The sequence below is a fragment of the Acipenser ruthenus genome, chromosome 44 (genome assembly GCF_902713425.1).
Source record: "Acipenser ruthenus chromosome 44, fAciRut3.2 maternal haplotype, whole genome shotgun sequence".
NCBI classification, from domain to species: Eukaryota; Metazoa; Chordata; class Actinopteri; order Acipenseriformes; family Acipenseridae; genus Acipenser; species Acipenser ruthenus.
The window spans coordinates 4,874,836-4,884,918 of NC_081232.1; the positions used below are offsets into that span (position 1 = coordinate 4,874,836).

At 44.0% G+C, this 10,083-nt stretch overlaps 42 non-coding genes and 3 pseudogenes across 42 annotated transcripts; all 45 read right to left on the reverse strand.

Moving 5' to 3' along the window:
* Window positions 1-15: 15 nt before the first annotated feature.
* On the reverse strand, window positions 16-134 carry LOC131718216 (5S ribosomal RNA). Its single transcript, XR_009317113.1, has one exon. It is a non-coding gene; the product is annotated as a 5S ribosomal RNA (ribosomal RNA).
* A 114-nt stretch (window positions 135-248) lies between these two features.
* Window positions 249-367, reverse strand: LOC131710831 (5S ribosomal RNA). The gene has a single exon (XR_009312713.1). It is a non-coding gene; the product is annotated as a 5S ribosomal RNA (ribosomal RNA).
* A 114-nt stretch (window positions 368-481) lies between these two features.
* On the reverse strand, window positions 482-600 carry LOC131718217 (5S ribosomal RNA). Its single transcript, XR_009317114.1, has one exon. It is a non-coding gene; the product is annotated as a 5S ribosomal RNA (ribosomal RNA).
* A 100-nt stretch (window positions 601-700) lies between these two features.
* LOC131714394 (5S ribosomal RNA) lies at window positions 701-829 on the reverse strand (annotated as a pseudogene).
* Window positions 830-943: 114 nt separating this feature from the next.
* LOC131718219 (5S ribosomal RNA) lies at window positions 944-1,062 on the reverse strand. Its single transcript, XR_009317116.1, has one exon. It is a non-coding gene; the product is annotated as a 5S ribosomal RNA (ribosomal RNA).
* Window positions 1,063-1,162: 100 nt separating this feature from the next.
* On the reverse strand, window positions 1,163-1,281 carry LOC131718220 (5S ribosomal RNA). The gene has a single exon (XR_009317117.1). It is a non-coding gene; the product is annotated as a 5S ribosomal RNA (ribosomal RNA).
* Window positions 1,282-1,381: 100 nt separating this feature from the next.
* On the reverse strand, window positions 1,382-1,500 carry LOC131718221 (5S ribosomal RNA). The gene has a single exon (XR_009317118.1). It is a non-coding gene; the product is annotated as a 5S ribosomal RNA (ribosomal RNA).
* A 114-nt stretch (window positions 1,501-1,614) lies between these two features.
* Window positions 1,615-1,733, reverse strand: LOC131710152 (5S ribosomal RNA). The gene has a single exon (XR_009312021.1). It is a non-coding gene; the product is annotated as a 5S ribosomal RNA (ribosomal RNA).
* Window positions 1,734-1,833: 100 nt separating this feature from the next.
* LOC131718222 (5S ribosomal RNA) lies at window positions 1,834-1,952 on the reverse strand. Its single transcript, XR_009317119.1, has one exon. It is a non-coding gene; the product is annotated as a 5S ribosomal RNA (ribosomal RNA).
* A 100-nt stretch (window positions 1,953-2,052) lies between these two features.
* LOC131718223 (5S ribosomal RNA) lies at window positions 2,053-2,171 on the reverse strand. Its single transcript, XR_009317120.1, has one exon. It is a non-coding gene; the product is annotated as a 5S ribosomal RNA (ribosomal RNA).
* Window positions 2,172-2,271: 100 nt separating this feature from the next.
* On the reverse strand, window positions 2,272-2,390 carry LOC131710832 (5S ribosomal RNA). The gene has a single exon (XR_009312714.1). It is a non-coding gene; the product is annotated as a 5S ribosomal RNA (ribosomal RNA).
* A 114-nt stretch (window positions 2,391-2,504) lies between these two features.
* On the reverse strand, window positions 2,505-2,623 carry LOC131718225 (5S ribosomal RNA). The gene has a single exon (XR_009317122.1). It is a non-coding gene; the product is annotated as a 5S ribosomal RNA (ribosomal RNA).
* Window positions 2,624-2,723: 100 nt separating this feature from the next.
* LOC131718226 (5S ribosomal RNA) lies at window positions 2,724-2,842 on the reverse strand. The gene has a single exon (XR_009317123.1). It is a non-coding gene; the product is annotated as a 5S ribosomal RNA (ribosomal RNA).
* A 100-nt stretch (window positions 2,843-2,942) lies between these two features.
* On the reverse strand, window positions 2,943-3,071 carry LOC131713934 (5S ribosomal RNA; annotated as a pseudogene).
* Window positions 3,072-3,185: 114 nt separating this feature from the next.
* LOC131718227 (5S ribosomal RNA) lies at window positions 3,186-3,304 on the reverse strand. Its single transcript, XR_009317124.1, has one exon. It is a non-coding gene; the product is annotated as a 5S ribosomal RNA (ribosomal RNA).
* Window positions 3,305-3,404: 100 nt separating this feature from the next.
* Window positions 3,405-3,523, reverse strand: LOC131718228 (5S ribosomal RNA). The gene has a single exon (XR_009317125.1). It is a non-coding gene; the product is annotated as a 5S ribosomal RNA (ribosomal RNA).
* Window positions 3,524-3,634: 111 nt separating this feature from the next.
* On the reverse strand, window positions 3,635-3,753 carry LOC131709889 (5S ribosomal RNA). Its single transcript, XR_009311753.1, has one exon. It is a non-coding gene; the product is annotated as a 5S ribosomal RNA (ribosomal RNA).
* A 100-nt stretch (window positions 3,754-3,853) lies between these two features.
* LOC131709890 (5S ribosomal RNA) lies at window positions 3,854-3,972 on the reverse strand. The gene has a single exon (XR_009311754.1). It is a non-coding gene; the product is annotated as a 5S ribosomal RNA (ribosomal RNA).
* A 100-nt stretch (window positions 3,973-4,072) lies between these two features.
* LOC131718229 (5S ribosomal RNA) lies at window positions 4,073-4,191 on the reverse strand. Its single transcript, XR_009317126.1, has one exon. It is a non-coding gene; the product is annotated as a 5S ribosomal RNA (ribosomal RNA).
* A 114-nt stretch (window positions 4,192-4,305) lies between these two features.
* LOC131711292 (5S ribosomal RNA) lies at window positions 4,306-4,424 on the reverse strand. The gene has a single exon (XR_009313175.1). It is a non-coding gene; the product is annotated as a 5S ribosomal RNA (ribosomal RNA).
* A 100-nt stretch (window positions 4,425-4,524) lies between these two features.
* On the reverse strand, window positions 4,525-4,643 carry LOC131710903 (5S ribosomal RNA). Its single transcript, XR_009312786.1, has one exon. It is a non-coding gene; the product is annotated as a 5S ribosomal RNA (ribosomal RNA).
* A 114-nt stretch (window positions 4,644-4,757) lies between these two features.
* On the reverse strand, window positions 4,758-4,876 carry LOC131713116 (5S ribosomal RNA). Its single transcript, XR_009315004.1, has one exon. It is a non-coding gene; the product is annotated as a 5S ribosomal RNA (ribosomal RNA).
* A 100-nt stretch (window positions 4,877-4,976) lies between these two features.
* On the reverse strand, window positions 4,977-5,095 carry LOC131710904 (5S ribosomal RNA). The gene has a single exon (XR_009312787.1). It is a non-coding gene; the product is annotated as a 5S ribosomal RNA (ribosomal RNA).
* Window positions 5,096-5,209: 114 nt separating this feature from the next.
* On the reverse strand, window positions 5,210-5,328 carry LOC131713117 (5S ribosomal RNA). Its single transcript, XR_009315005.1, has one exon. It is a non-coding gene; the product is annotated as a 5S ribosomal RNA (ribosomal RNA).
* A 100-nt stretch (window positions 5,329-5,428) lies between these two features.
* LOC131718230 (5S ribosomal RNA) lies at window positions 5,429-5,547 on the reverse strand. Its single transcript, XR_009317127.1, has one exon. It is a non-coding gene; the product is annotated as a 5S ribosomal RNA (ribosomal RNA).
* A 100-nt stretch (window positions 5,548-5,647) lies between these two features.
* Window positions 5,648-5,766, reverse strand: LOC131712152 (5S ribosomal RNA). The gene has a single exon (XR_009314044.1). It is a non-coding gene; the product is annotated as a 5S ribosomal RNA (ribosomal RNA).
* A 114-nt stretch (window positions 5,767-5,880) lies between these two features.
* Window positions 5,881-5,999, reverse strand: LOC131718231 (5S ribosomal RNA). Its single transcript, XR_009317128.1, has one exon. It is a non-coding gene; the product is annotated as a 5S ribosomal RNA (ribosomal RNA).
* A 100-nt stretch (window positions 6,000-6,099) lies between these two features.
* LOC131720611 (5S ribosomal RNA) lies at window positions 6,100-6,218 on the reverse strand. Its single transcript, XR_009319508.1, has one exon. It is a non-coding gene; the product is annotated as a 5S ribosomal RNA (ribosomal RNA).
* Window positions 6,219-6,318: 100 nt separating this feature from the next.
* LOC131718232 (5S ribosomal RNA) lies at window positions 6,319-6,437 on the reverse strand. Its single transcript, XR_009317129.1, has one exon. It is a non-coding gene; the product is annotated as a 5S ribosomal RNA (ribosomal RNA).
* A 114-nt stretch (window positions 6,438-6,551) lies between these two features.
* LOC131718233 (5S ribosomal RNA) lies at window positions 6,552-6,670 on the reverse strand. Its single transcript, XR_009317130.1, has one exon. It is a non-coding gene; the product is annotated as a 5S ribosomal RNA (ribosomal RNA).
* A 100-nt stretch (window positions 6,671-6,770) lies between these two features.
* LOC131709749 (5S ribosomal RNA) lies at window positions 6,771-6,889 on the reverse strand. The gene has a single exon (XR_009311611.1). It is a non-coding gene; the product is annotated as a 5S ribosomal RNA (ribosomal RNA).
* Window positions 6,890-7,003: 114 nt separating this feature from the next.
* Window positions 7,004-7,122, reverse strand: LOC131718234 (5S ribosomal RNA). Its single transcript, XR_009317131.1, has one exon. It is a non-coding gene; the product is annotated as a 5S ribosomal RNA (ribosomal RNA).
* A 100-nt stretch (window positions 7,123-7,222) lies between these two features.
* On the reverse strand, window positions 7,223-7,341 carry LOC131718236 (5S ribosomal RNA). The gene has a single exon (XR_009317133.1). It is a non-coding gene; the product is annotated as a 5S ribosomal RNA (ribosomal RNA).
* Window positions 7,342-7,441: 100 nt separating this feature from the next.
* On the reverse strand, window positions 7,442-7,560 carry LOC131712153 (5S ribosomal RNA). The gene has a single exon (XR_009314045.1). It is a non-coding gene; the product is annotated as a 5S ribosomal RNA (ribosomal RNA).
* Window positions 7,561-7,674: 114 nt separating this feature from the next.
* LOC131718237 (5S ribosomal RNA) lies at window positions 7,675-7,793 on the reverse strand. The gene has a single exon (XR_009317134.1). It is a non-coding gene; the product is annotated as a 5S ribosomal RNA (ribosomal RNA).
* A 100-nt stretch (window positions 7,794-7,893) lies between these two features.
* On the reverse strand, window positions 7,894-8,012 carry LOC131710970 (5S ribosomal RNA). Its single transcript, XR_009312852.1, has one exon. It is a non-coding gene; the product is annotated as a 5S ribosomal RNA (ribosomal RNA).
* Window positions 8,013-8,112: 100 nt separating this feature from the next.
* LOC131710382 (5S ribosomal RNA) lies at window positions 8,113-8,231 on the reverse strand. The gene has a single exon (XR_009312254.1). It is a non-coding gene; the product is annotated as a 5S ribosomal RNA (ribosomal RNA).
* A 100-nt stretch (window positions 8,232-8,331) lies between these two features.
* LOC131718238 (5S ribosomal RNA) lies at window positions 8,332-8,450 on the reverse strand. Its single transcript, XR_009317135.1, has one exon. It is a non-coding gene; the product is annotated as a 5S ribosomal RNA (ribosomal RNA).
* Window positions 8,451-8,564: 114 nt separating this feature from the next.
* On the reverse strand, window positions 8,565-8,683 carry LOC131710954 (5S ribosomal RNA). Its single transcript, XR_009312836.1, has one exon. It is a non-coding gene; the product is annotated as a 5S ribosomal RNA (ribosomal RNA).
* Window positions 8,684-8,783: 100 nt separating this feature from the next.
* On the reverse strand, window positions 8,784-8,902 carry LOC131718239 (5S ribosomal RNA). The gene has a single exon (XR_009317136.1). It is a non-coding gene; the product is annotated as a 5S ribosomal RNA (ribosomal RNA).
* A 100-nt stretch (window positions 8,903-9,002) lies between these two features.
* On the reverse strand, window positions 9,003-9,121 carry LOC131718240 (5S ribosomal RNA). Its single transcript, XR_009317137.1, has one exon. It is a non-coding gene; the product is annotated as a 5S ribosomal RNA (ribosomal RNA).
* Window positions 9,122-9,235: 114 nt separating this feature from the next.
* On the reverse strand, window positions 9,236-9,354 carry LOC131718241 (5S ribosomal RNA). The gene has a single exon (XR_009317138.1). It is a non-coding gene; the product is annotated as a 5S ribosomal RNA (ribosomal RNA).
* Window positions 9,355-9,454: 100 nt separating this feature from the next.
* On the reverse strand, window positions 9,455-9,573 carry LOC131711993 (5S ribosomal RNA). The gene has a single exon (XR_009313882.1). It is a non-coding gene; the product is annotated as a 5S ribosomal RNA (ribosomal RNA).
* Window positions 9,574-9,673: 100 nt separating this feature from the next.
* Window positions 9,674-9,782, reverse strand: LOC131715062 (5S ribosomal RNA; annotated as a pseudogene).
* A 114-nt stretch (window positions 9,783-9,896) lies between these two features.
* LOC131718242 (5S ribosomal RNA) lies at window positions 9,897-10,015 on the reverse strand. Its single transcript, XR_009317139.1, has one exon. It is a non-coding gene; the product is annotated as a 5S ribosomal RNA (ribosomal RNA).
* Between the last annotated feature and the right edge of the window lie 68 nt (window positions 10,016-10,083).

Here is a 10,083-nt window from a genome sequence, read left to right on the forward strand (position 1 = left end):
ATTACAAAAATGTAATGCCTGCAGCACTTGATATTCCCAGGTGGTCTCCCATCCAAGTACTAACCAAGCCCAACATTGCTTAGCTTCTGAGATCAGACGAGATCAGGCTTATTCAAGGTGGTGTGGCCGCAGGCGATTGCATTTCTGCTTTCATGACTTTTATGTTTAGTGAGCTGGGGGTGATTCCTCCAAAATTTCCTTTTGTCCTCCACACATTTCAATTGTAAAATGTAATTACAAAAATGTAATGCCTGCAGCACTTGATATTCCCAGGTGGTCTCCCATCCAAGTACTAACCAAGCCCAACATTGCTTAGCTTCTGAGATCAGACGAGATCAGGCTTATTCAAGGTGGTGTGGCCGCAGGTGATTGCTGTTCTGCTTTCATGACTTTTATGTTTAGTGAGCTGGGGGTGATTCCTCCAAAATTTCCTTTTGTCCTCCACACATTTCAATTGTAAAATGTAATTACAAAAATGTAATGCCTGCAGCACTTGATATTCCCAGGTGGTCTCCCATCCAAGTACTAACCAAGCCCAACATTGCTTAGCTTCTGAGATCAGACGAGATCAGGCTTATTCAAGGTGGTGTGGCCGCAGGCGATTGCATTTCTGCTTTCATGACTTTTATGTTTAGTGAGCTGGGGGTGATTCCTCCAAAATTTCCTTTTGTCCTCCACACATTTCAATTGTAAAATGTAATGCCTGCAGCACTTGATATTCCCAGGTGGTCTCCCATCCAAGTACTAACCAAGCCCAACATTGCTTAGCTTCTGAGATCAGGCGAGATCAGGCGAGATCAGGCTTATTCAAGGTCGTGTGGCCGCAGGCGATTGCATTTCTGCTTTCATGACTTTTATGTTTAGTGAGCTGGGGGTGATTCCTCCAAAATTTCCTTTTGTCCTCCACACATTTCAATTGTAAAATGTAATTACAAAAATGTAATGCCTGCAGCACTTGATATTCCCAGGTGGTCTCCCATCCAAGTACTAACCAAGCCCAACATTGCTTAGCTTCTGAGATCAGACGAGATCAGGCTTATTCAAGGTGGTGTGGCCGCAGGCGATTGCATTTCTGCTTTCATGACTTTTATGTTTAGTGAGCTGGGGGTGATTCCTCCAAAATTTCCTTTTGTCCTCCACACATTTCAATTGTAAAATGTAATGCCTGCAGCACTTGATATTCCCAGGTGGTCTCCCATCCAAGTACTAACCAAGCCCAACATTGCTTAGCTTCTGAGATCAGACGAGATCAGGCTTATTCAAGGTGGTGTGGCCGCAGGCGATTGCATTTCTGCTTTCATGACTTTTATGTTTAGTGAGCTGGGGGTGATTCCTCCAAAATTTCCTTTTGTCCTCCACACATTTCAATTGTAAAATGTAATGCCTGCAGCACTTGATATTCCCAGGTGGTCTCCCATCCAAGTACTAACCAAGCCCAACATTGCTTAGCTTCTGAGATCAGACGAGATCAGGCTTATTCAAGGTGGTGTGGCCGCAGGCGATTGCATTTCTGCTTTCATGACTTTTATGTTTAGTGAGCTGGGGGTGATTCCTCCAAAATTTCCTTTTGTCCTCCACACATTTCAATTGTAAAATGTAATTACAAAAATGTAATGCCTGCAGCACTTGATATTCCCAGGTGGTCTCCCATCCAAGTACTAACCAAGCCCAACATTGCTTAGCTTCTGAGATCAGACGAGATCAGGCTTATTCAAGGTGGTGTGGCCACAGGCGATTGCATTTCTGCTTTCATGACTTTTATGTTTAGTGAGCTGGGGGTGATTCCTCCAAAATTTCCTTTTGTCCTCCACACATTTCAATTGTAAAATGTAATGCCTGCAGCACTTGATATTCCCAGGTGGTCTCCCATCCAAGTACTAACCAAGCCCAACATTGCTTAGCTTCTGAGATCAGACGAGATCAGGCTTATTCAAGGTGGTGTGGCCGCAGGCGATTGCATTTCTGCTTTCATGACTTTTATGTTTAGTGAGCTGGGGGTGATTCCTCCAAAATTTCCTTTTGTCCTCCACACATTTCAATTGTAAAATGTAATGCCTGCAGCACTTGATATTCCCAGGTGGTCTCCCATCCAAGTACTAACCAAGCCCAACATTGCTTAGCTTCTGAGATCAGACGAGATCAGGCTTATTCAAGGTGGTGTGGCCGCAGGCGATTGCTGTTCTGCTTTCATGACTTTTATGTTTAGTGAGCTGGGGGTGATTCCTCCAAAATTTCCTTTTGTCCTCCACACATTTCAATTGTAAAATGTAATGCCTGCAGCACTTGATATTCCCAGGTGGTCTCCCATCCAAGTACTAACCAAGCCCAACATTGCTTAGCTTCTGAGATCAGACGAGATCAGGCTTATTCAAGGTGGTGTGGCCGCAGGTGATTGCATTTCTGCTTTCATGACTTTTATGTTTAGTGAGCTGGGGGTGATTCCTCCAAAATTTCCTTTTGTCCTCCACACATTTCAATTGTAAAATGTAATTACAAAAATGTAATGCCTGCAGCACTTGATATTCCCAGGTGGTCTCCCATCCAAGTACTAACCAAGCCCAACATTGCTTAGCTTCTGAGATCAGACGAGATCAGGCTTATTCAAGGTGGTGTGGCCGCAGGCGATGGCATTTCTGCTTTCATGACTTTTATGTTTAGTGAGCTGGGGGTGATTCCTCCAAAATTTCCTTTTGTCCTCCACACATTTCAATTGTAAAATGTAATGCCTGCAGCACTTGATATTCCCAGGTGGTCTCCCATCCAAGTACTAACCAAGCCCAACATTGCTTAGCTTCTGAGATCAGACGAGATCAGGCTTATTCAAGGTGGTGTGGCCGCAGGCGCTTGCATTTCTGCTTTCATGACTTTTATGTTTAGTGAGCTGGGGGTGATTCCTCCAAAATTTCCTTTTGTCCTCCACACATTTCAATTGTAAAATGTAATGCCTGCAGCACTTGATATTCCCAGGTGGTCTCCCATCCAAGTACTAACCAAGCCCAACATTGCTTAGCGTCTGAGATCAGACGAGATCAGGCGAGATCAGGCTTATTCAAGGTGGTGTGGCCGCAGGCGATTGCATTTCTGCTTTCATGACTTTTATGTTTAGTGAGCTGGGGGTGATTCCTCCAAAATTTCCTTTTGTCCTCCACACATTTCAATTGTAAAATGTAATTACAAAAATGTAATGCCTGCAGCACTTGATATTCCCAGGTGGTCTCCCATCCAAGTACTAACCAAGCCCAACATTGCTTAGCTTCTGAGATCAGACGAGATCAGGCTTATTCAAGGTGGTGTGGCCGCAGGCGATTGCATTTCTGCTTTCATGACTTTTATGTTTAGTGAGCTGGGGGTGATTCCTCCAAAATTTCCTTTTGTCCTCCACACATTTCTATTGTAAAATGTAATGCCTGCAGCACTTGATATTCCCAGGTGGTCTCCCATCCAAGTACTAACCAAGCCCAACATTGCTTAGCTTCTGAGATCAGACGAGATCAGGCTTATTCAAGGTGGTGTGGCCGCAGGCGATTGCATTTCTGCTTTCATGACTTTTATGTTTAGTGAGCTGGGGGTGATTCCTCCAAAATTTCCTTTTGTCCACACATTTCAATTGTAAAATGTAATTACAAAAATGTAATGCCTGCAGCACTTGATATTCCCAGGTGGTCTCCCATCCAAGTACTAACCAAGCCCAACATTGCTTAGCTTCTGAGATCAGACGAGATCAGGCTTATTCAAGGTGGTGTGACCGCAGGCGATTGCATTTCTGCTTTCATGACTTTTATGTTTAGTGAGCTGGGGGTGATTCCTCCAAAATTTCCTTTTGTCCTCCACACATTTCAATTGTAAAATGTAATGCCTGCAGCACTTGATATTCCCAGGTGGTCTCCCATCCAAGTACTAACCAAGCCCAACATTGCTTAGCTTCTGAGATCAGACGAGATCAGGCTTATTCAAGGTGGTGTGACCGCAGGCGATTGCATTTCTGCTTTCATGACTTTTATGTTTAGTGAGCTGGGGGTGATTCCTCCAAAATTTCCTTTTGTCCTCCACACATTTCTATTGTAAAATGTAATGCCTGCAGCACTTGATATTCCCAGGTGGTCTCCCATCCAAGTACTAACCAAGCCCAACATTGCTTAGCTTCTGAGATCAGACGAGATCAGGCTTATTCAAGGTGGTGTGGCCGCAGGCGATTGCATTTCTGCTTTCATGACTTTTATGTTTAGTGAGCTGGGGGTGATTCCTCCAAAATTTCCTTTTGTCCTCCACACATTTCAATTATAAAATGTAATTACAAAAATGTAATGCCTGCAGCACTTGATATTCCCAGGTGGTCTCCCATCCAAGTACTAACCAAGCCCAACATTGCTTAGCTTCTGAGATCAGACGAGATCAGGCTTATTCAAGGTGGTGTGGCCGCATGCGATTGCATTTCTGCTTTCATGACTTTTATGTTTAGTGAGATGGGGGTGATTCCTCCAAAATTTCCTTTTGTCCTCCACACATTTCAATTGTAAAATGTAATGCCTGCAGCACTTGATATTCCCAGGTGGTCTCCCATCCAAGTACTAACCAAGCCCAACATTGCTTAGCTTCTGAGATCAGACGAAATCAGGCTTATTCAAGGTGGTGTGGCCGCAGGCGATTGCATTTCTGCTTTCATGACTTTTATGTTTAGTGAGCTGGGGGTGATTCCTCCAAAATTTCCTTTTGTCCTCCACACATTTCAATTGTAAAATGTAATTACAAAAATGTAATGTCTGCAGCACTTGATATTCCCAGGTGGTCTCCCATCCAAGTACTAACCAAGCCCAACATTGCTTAGCTTCGGAGATCAGACGAGATCAGGCTTATTCAAGGTGGTGTGGCCGCAGGCGATGGCATTTCTGCTTTCATGACTTTTATGTTTAGTGAGCTGGGGGTGATTCCTCCAAAATTTCCTTTTGTCCTCCACACATTTCAATTGTAAAATGTAATGCCTGCAGCACTTGATATTCCCAGGTGGTCTCCCATCCAAGTACTAACCAAGCCCAACATTGCTTAGCTTCTGAGATCAGACGAAATCAGGCTTATTCAAGGTGGTGTGGCCGCAGGCGATTGCATTTCTGCTTTCATGACTTTTATGTTTAGTGAGCTGGGGGTGATTCCTCCAAAATTTCCTTTTGTCCTCCACACATTTCAATTGTAAAATGTAATTACAAAAATGTAATGTCTGCAGCACTTGATATTCCCAGGTGGTCTCCCATCCAAGTACTAACCAAGCCCAACATTGCTTAGCTTCGGAGATCAGACGAGATCAGGCTTATTCAAGGTGGTGTGGCCGCAGGCGATGGCATTTCTGCTTTCATGACTTTTATGTTTAGTGAGCTGGGGGTGATTCCTCCAAAATATCCTTTTGTCCTCCACACATTTCAATTGTAAAATGTAATGCCTGCAGCACTTGATATTCCCAGGTGGTCTCCCATCCAAGTACTAACCAAGCCCAACATTGCTTAGCTTCTGAGATCAGACGAGATCAGGCTTATTCAAGGTGGTGTGGCCGCAGGCGATTGCATTTCTGCTTTCATGACTTTTATGTTTAGTGAGCTGGGGGTGATTCCTCCAAAATTTCCTTTTGTCCTCCACACATTTCAATTGTAAAATGTAATACCTGCAACACTTGATATTCCCAGGGGGTCTCCCATCCAAGTACTAACCAAGCCCAACATTGCTTAGCTTCTGAGATCAGACGAGATCAGGCTTATTCAAGGTGGTGTGGCCGCAGGCGATTGCATTTCTGCTTTCATGACTTTTATGTTTAGTGAGCTGGGGGTGATTCCTCCAAAATTTCCTTTTGTCCTCCACACATTTCAATTGTAAAATGTAATTACAAAAATGTAATGCCTGCAGCACTTGATATTCCCAGGTGGTCTCCCATCCAAGTACTAACCAAGCCCAACATTGCTTAGCTTCTGAGATCAGACGAGATCAGGCTTATTCAAGGTGGTGTGGCCGCAGGCGATTGCATTTCTGCTTTCATGACTTTTATGTTTAGTGAGCTGGGGGTGATTCCTCCAAAATTTCCTTTTGTCCTCCACACATTTCAATTGTAAAATGTAATGCCTGCAGCACTTGATATTCCCAGGTGGTCTCCCAACCAAGTACTAATCAAGCCCAACATTGCTTAGCTTCTGAGATCAGACGAGATCAGGCTTATTCAAGGTGGTGTGGCCGCAGGCGATTGCATTTCTGCTTTCATGACTTTTATGTTTAGTGAGCTGGGGGTGATTCCTCCAAAATTTCCTTTTGTCCTCCACACATTTCAATTGTAAAATGTAATGCCTGCAGCACTTGATATTCCCAGGTGGTCTCCCATCCAAGTACTAACCAAGCCCAACATTGCTTAGCTTCTGAGATCAGACGAGATCAGGCTTATTCAAGGTGGTGTGGCCGCAGGCGATTGCATTTCTGCTTTCATGACTTTTATGTTTAGTGAGCTGGGGGTGATTCCTCCAAAATTTCCTTTTGTCCTCCACACATTTCAATTGTAAAATGTAATTACTAAAATGTAATGCCTGCAGCACTTGATATTCCCAGGTGGTCTCCCATCCAAGTACTAACCAAGCCCAACATTGCTTAGCTTCTGAGATCAGACGAGATCAGGCTTATTCAAGGTGGTGTGGCCGCAGGCGATTGCATTTCTGCTTTCATGACTTTTATGTTTAGTGAGCTGGGGGTGATTCCTCCAAAATTTCCTTTTGTCCTCCACACATTTCAATTGTAAAATGTAATGCCTGCAGCACTTGATATTCTCAGGTGGTCTCCCATCCAAGTACTAACCAAGCCCAACATTGCTTAGCTTCTGAGATCAGACGAGATCAGGCTTATTCAAGGTGGTGTGGCCGCAGGCGATTGCATTTCTGCTTTCATGACTTTTATGTTTAGTGAGCTGGGGGTGATTCCTCCAAAATTTCCTTTTGTCCTCCACACATTTCAATTGTAAAATGTAATTACAAAAATGTAATGCCTGCAGCACTTGATATTCCCAGGTGGTCTCCCATCCAAGTACTAACCAAGCCCAACATTGCTTAGCTTCTGAGATCAGACGAGATCAGGCTTATTCAAGGTGGTGTGGCCGCAGGCGATTGCATTTCTGCTTTCATGACTTTTATGTTTAGTGAGCTGGGGGTGATTCCTCCAAAATTTCCTTTTGTCCTCCACACATTTCAATTGTAAAATGTAATGCCTGCAGCACTTGATATTCCCAGGTGGTCTCCCATCCAAGTACTAACCAAGCCCAACATTGCTTAGCTTCTGAGATCAGACGAGATCAGGCTTATTCAAGGTGGTGTGGCCGCAGGCGATTGCATTTCTGCTTTCATGACTTTTATGTTTAGTGAGCTGGGGGTGATTCCTCCAAAATTTCCTTTTGTCCTCCACACATTTCAATTGTAAAATGTAATACCTGCAACACTTGATATTCCCAGGGGGTCTCCCATCCAAGTACTAACCAAGCCCAACATTGCTTAGCTTCTGAGATCAGACGAGATCAGGCTTATTCAAGGTGGTGTGGCCGCAGGCGATTGCATTTCTGCTTTCATGACTTTTATGTTTAGTGAGCTGGGGGTGATTCCTCCAAAATTTCCTTTTGTCCTCCACACATTTCAATTGTAAAATGTAATTACAAAAATGTAATGCCTGCAGCACTTGATATTCCCAGGTGGTCTCCCATCCAAGTACTAACCAAGCCCAACATTGCTTAGCTTCTGAGATCAGACGAGATCAGGCTTATTCAAGGTGGTGTGGCCGCAGGCGATTGCATTTCTGCTTTCATGACTTTTATGTTTAGTGAGCTGGGGGTGATTCCTCCAAAATTTCCTTTTGTCCTCCACACATTTCAATTGTAAAATGTAATGCCTGCAGCACTTGATATTCCCAGGTGGTCTCCCATCCAAGTACTAACCAAGCCCAACATTGCTTAGCTTCTGAGATCAGACGAGATCAGGCTTATTCAAGGTGGTGCGGCCGCAGGCGATTGCATTTCTGCTTTCATGACTTTTATGTTTAGTGAGCTGGGGGTGATTCCTCCAAAATTTCCTTTTGTCCTCCACACATTTCAATTGTAAAATGTAATGCCTGCAGCACTTGATATTCCCAGGTGGTCTCCCATCCAAGTACTAACCAAGCCCAACATTGCTTAGCTTCTGAGATCAGACGAGATCAGGCTTAGTCAAGGTGGTGTGGCCGCAGGCGATTGCCTTTCTGCTATCATGACTTTTATGTTTAGTGAGCTGGGGGTGATTCCTCCAAAATTTCCTTTTGTCCTCCACACATTTCAATTGTAAAATGTAATGCCTGCAGCACTTGATATTCCCAGGTGGTCTCCCATCCAAGTACTAACCAAGCCCAACATTGCTTAGCTTCTGAGATCAGACGAGATCAGGCTTATTCAAGGTGGTGTGGCCGCAGGCGATTGCATTTCTGCTTTCATGACTTTTATGTTTAGTGAGCTGGGGGTGATTCCTCCAAAATTTCCTTTTGTCCTCCACACATTTCAATTGTAAAATGTAATTACAAAAATGTAATGCCTGCAGCACTTGATATTCCAAGGTGGTCTCCCATCCAAGTACTAACCAAGCCCAACATTGCTTAGCTTCTGAGATCAGACGAGATCAGGCTTATTCAAGGTGGTGTGGCCGCAGGCGATTGCATTTCTGCTTTCATGACTTTTATGTTTAGTGAGCTGGGGGTGATTCCTCCAAAATTTCCTTTTGTCCTCCACACATTTCAATTGTAAAATGTAATGCCTGCAGCACTTGATATTCCCAGGTGGTCTCCCATCCAAGTACTAACCAAGCCCAACATTGCTTAGCTTCTGAGATCAGACGAGATCAGGCTTATTCAAGGTGGTGTGGCCGCAGGCGATTGCATTTCTGCTTTCATGACTTTTATGTTTAGTGAGCTGGGGGTGATTCCTCCAAAATTTCCTTTTGTCCTCCACACATTTCAATTGTAAAATGTAATGCCTGCAGCACTTGATATTCCCAGGTGGTCTCCCATCCAAGTACTAACCAAGCCCAACATTGCTTAGCTTCTGAGATCAGACGAGATCAGGCTTATTCAAGGTGGTGTGGCCGCAGGCGATTGCATTTCTGCTTTCATGACTTTTATGTTTAGTGAGCTGGGGGTGATTCCTCCAAAATTTCCTTTTGTCCTCCACACATTTCAATTGTAAAATGTAATTACAAAAATGTAATGCCTGCAGCACTTGATATTCCCAGGTGGTCTCCCATCCAAGTACTAACCAAGCCCAACATTGCTTAGCTTCTGAGATCAGACGAGATCAGGCTTATTCAAGGTGGTGTGGCCGCAGGCGATTGCATTTCTGCTTTCATGACTTTTATGTTTAGTGAGCTGGGGGTGATTCCTCCAAAATTTCCTTTTGTCCTCCACACATTTCAATTGTAAAATGTAATGCCTGCAGCACTTGATATTCCCAGGTGGTCTCCCATCCAAGTACTAACCAAGCCCAACATTGCTTAGCTTCTGATATCAGACGAGATCAGGCTTATTCAAGGTGGTGTGGCCGCAGGCGATTGCATTTCTGCTTTCATGACTTTTATGTTTAGTGAGCTGGGGGTGATTCCTCCAAAATTTCCTTTTGTCCTCCACACATTTCAATTGTAAAATGTAATGCCTGCAGCACTTGATATTCCCAGGTGGTCTCCCATCCAAGTACTAACCAAGCCCAACATTGCTTAGCTTCTGAGATCAGGCTTATTCAAGGTGGTGTGGCCGCAGGCGATTGCATTTCTGCTTTCATGACTTTTATGTTTAGTGAGCTGGGGGTGATTCCTCCAAAATTTCCTTTTGTCCTCCACACATTTCAATTGTAAAATGTAATTACAAAAATGTAATGCCTGCAGCACTTGATATTCCCAGGTGGTCTCCCATCCAAGTACTAACCAAGCCCAACATTGCTTAGCTTCTGAGATCAGACGAGATCAGGCTTATTCAAGGTGGTGTGGCCGCAGGCGACTGCTTTTCTGCTTTCATGACTTTTATGTTTAGTGAGCTGGGGGTGATTCCTCCAAAATTTCCTTT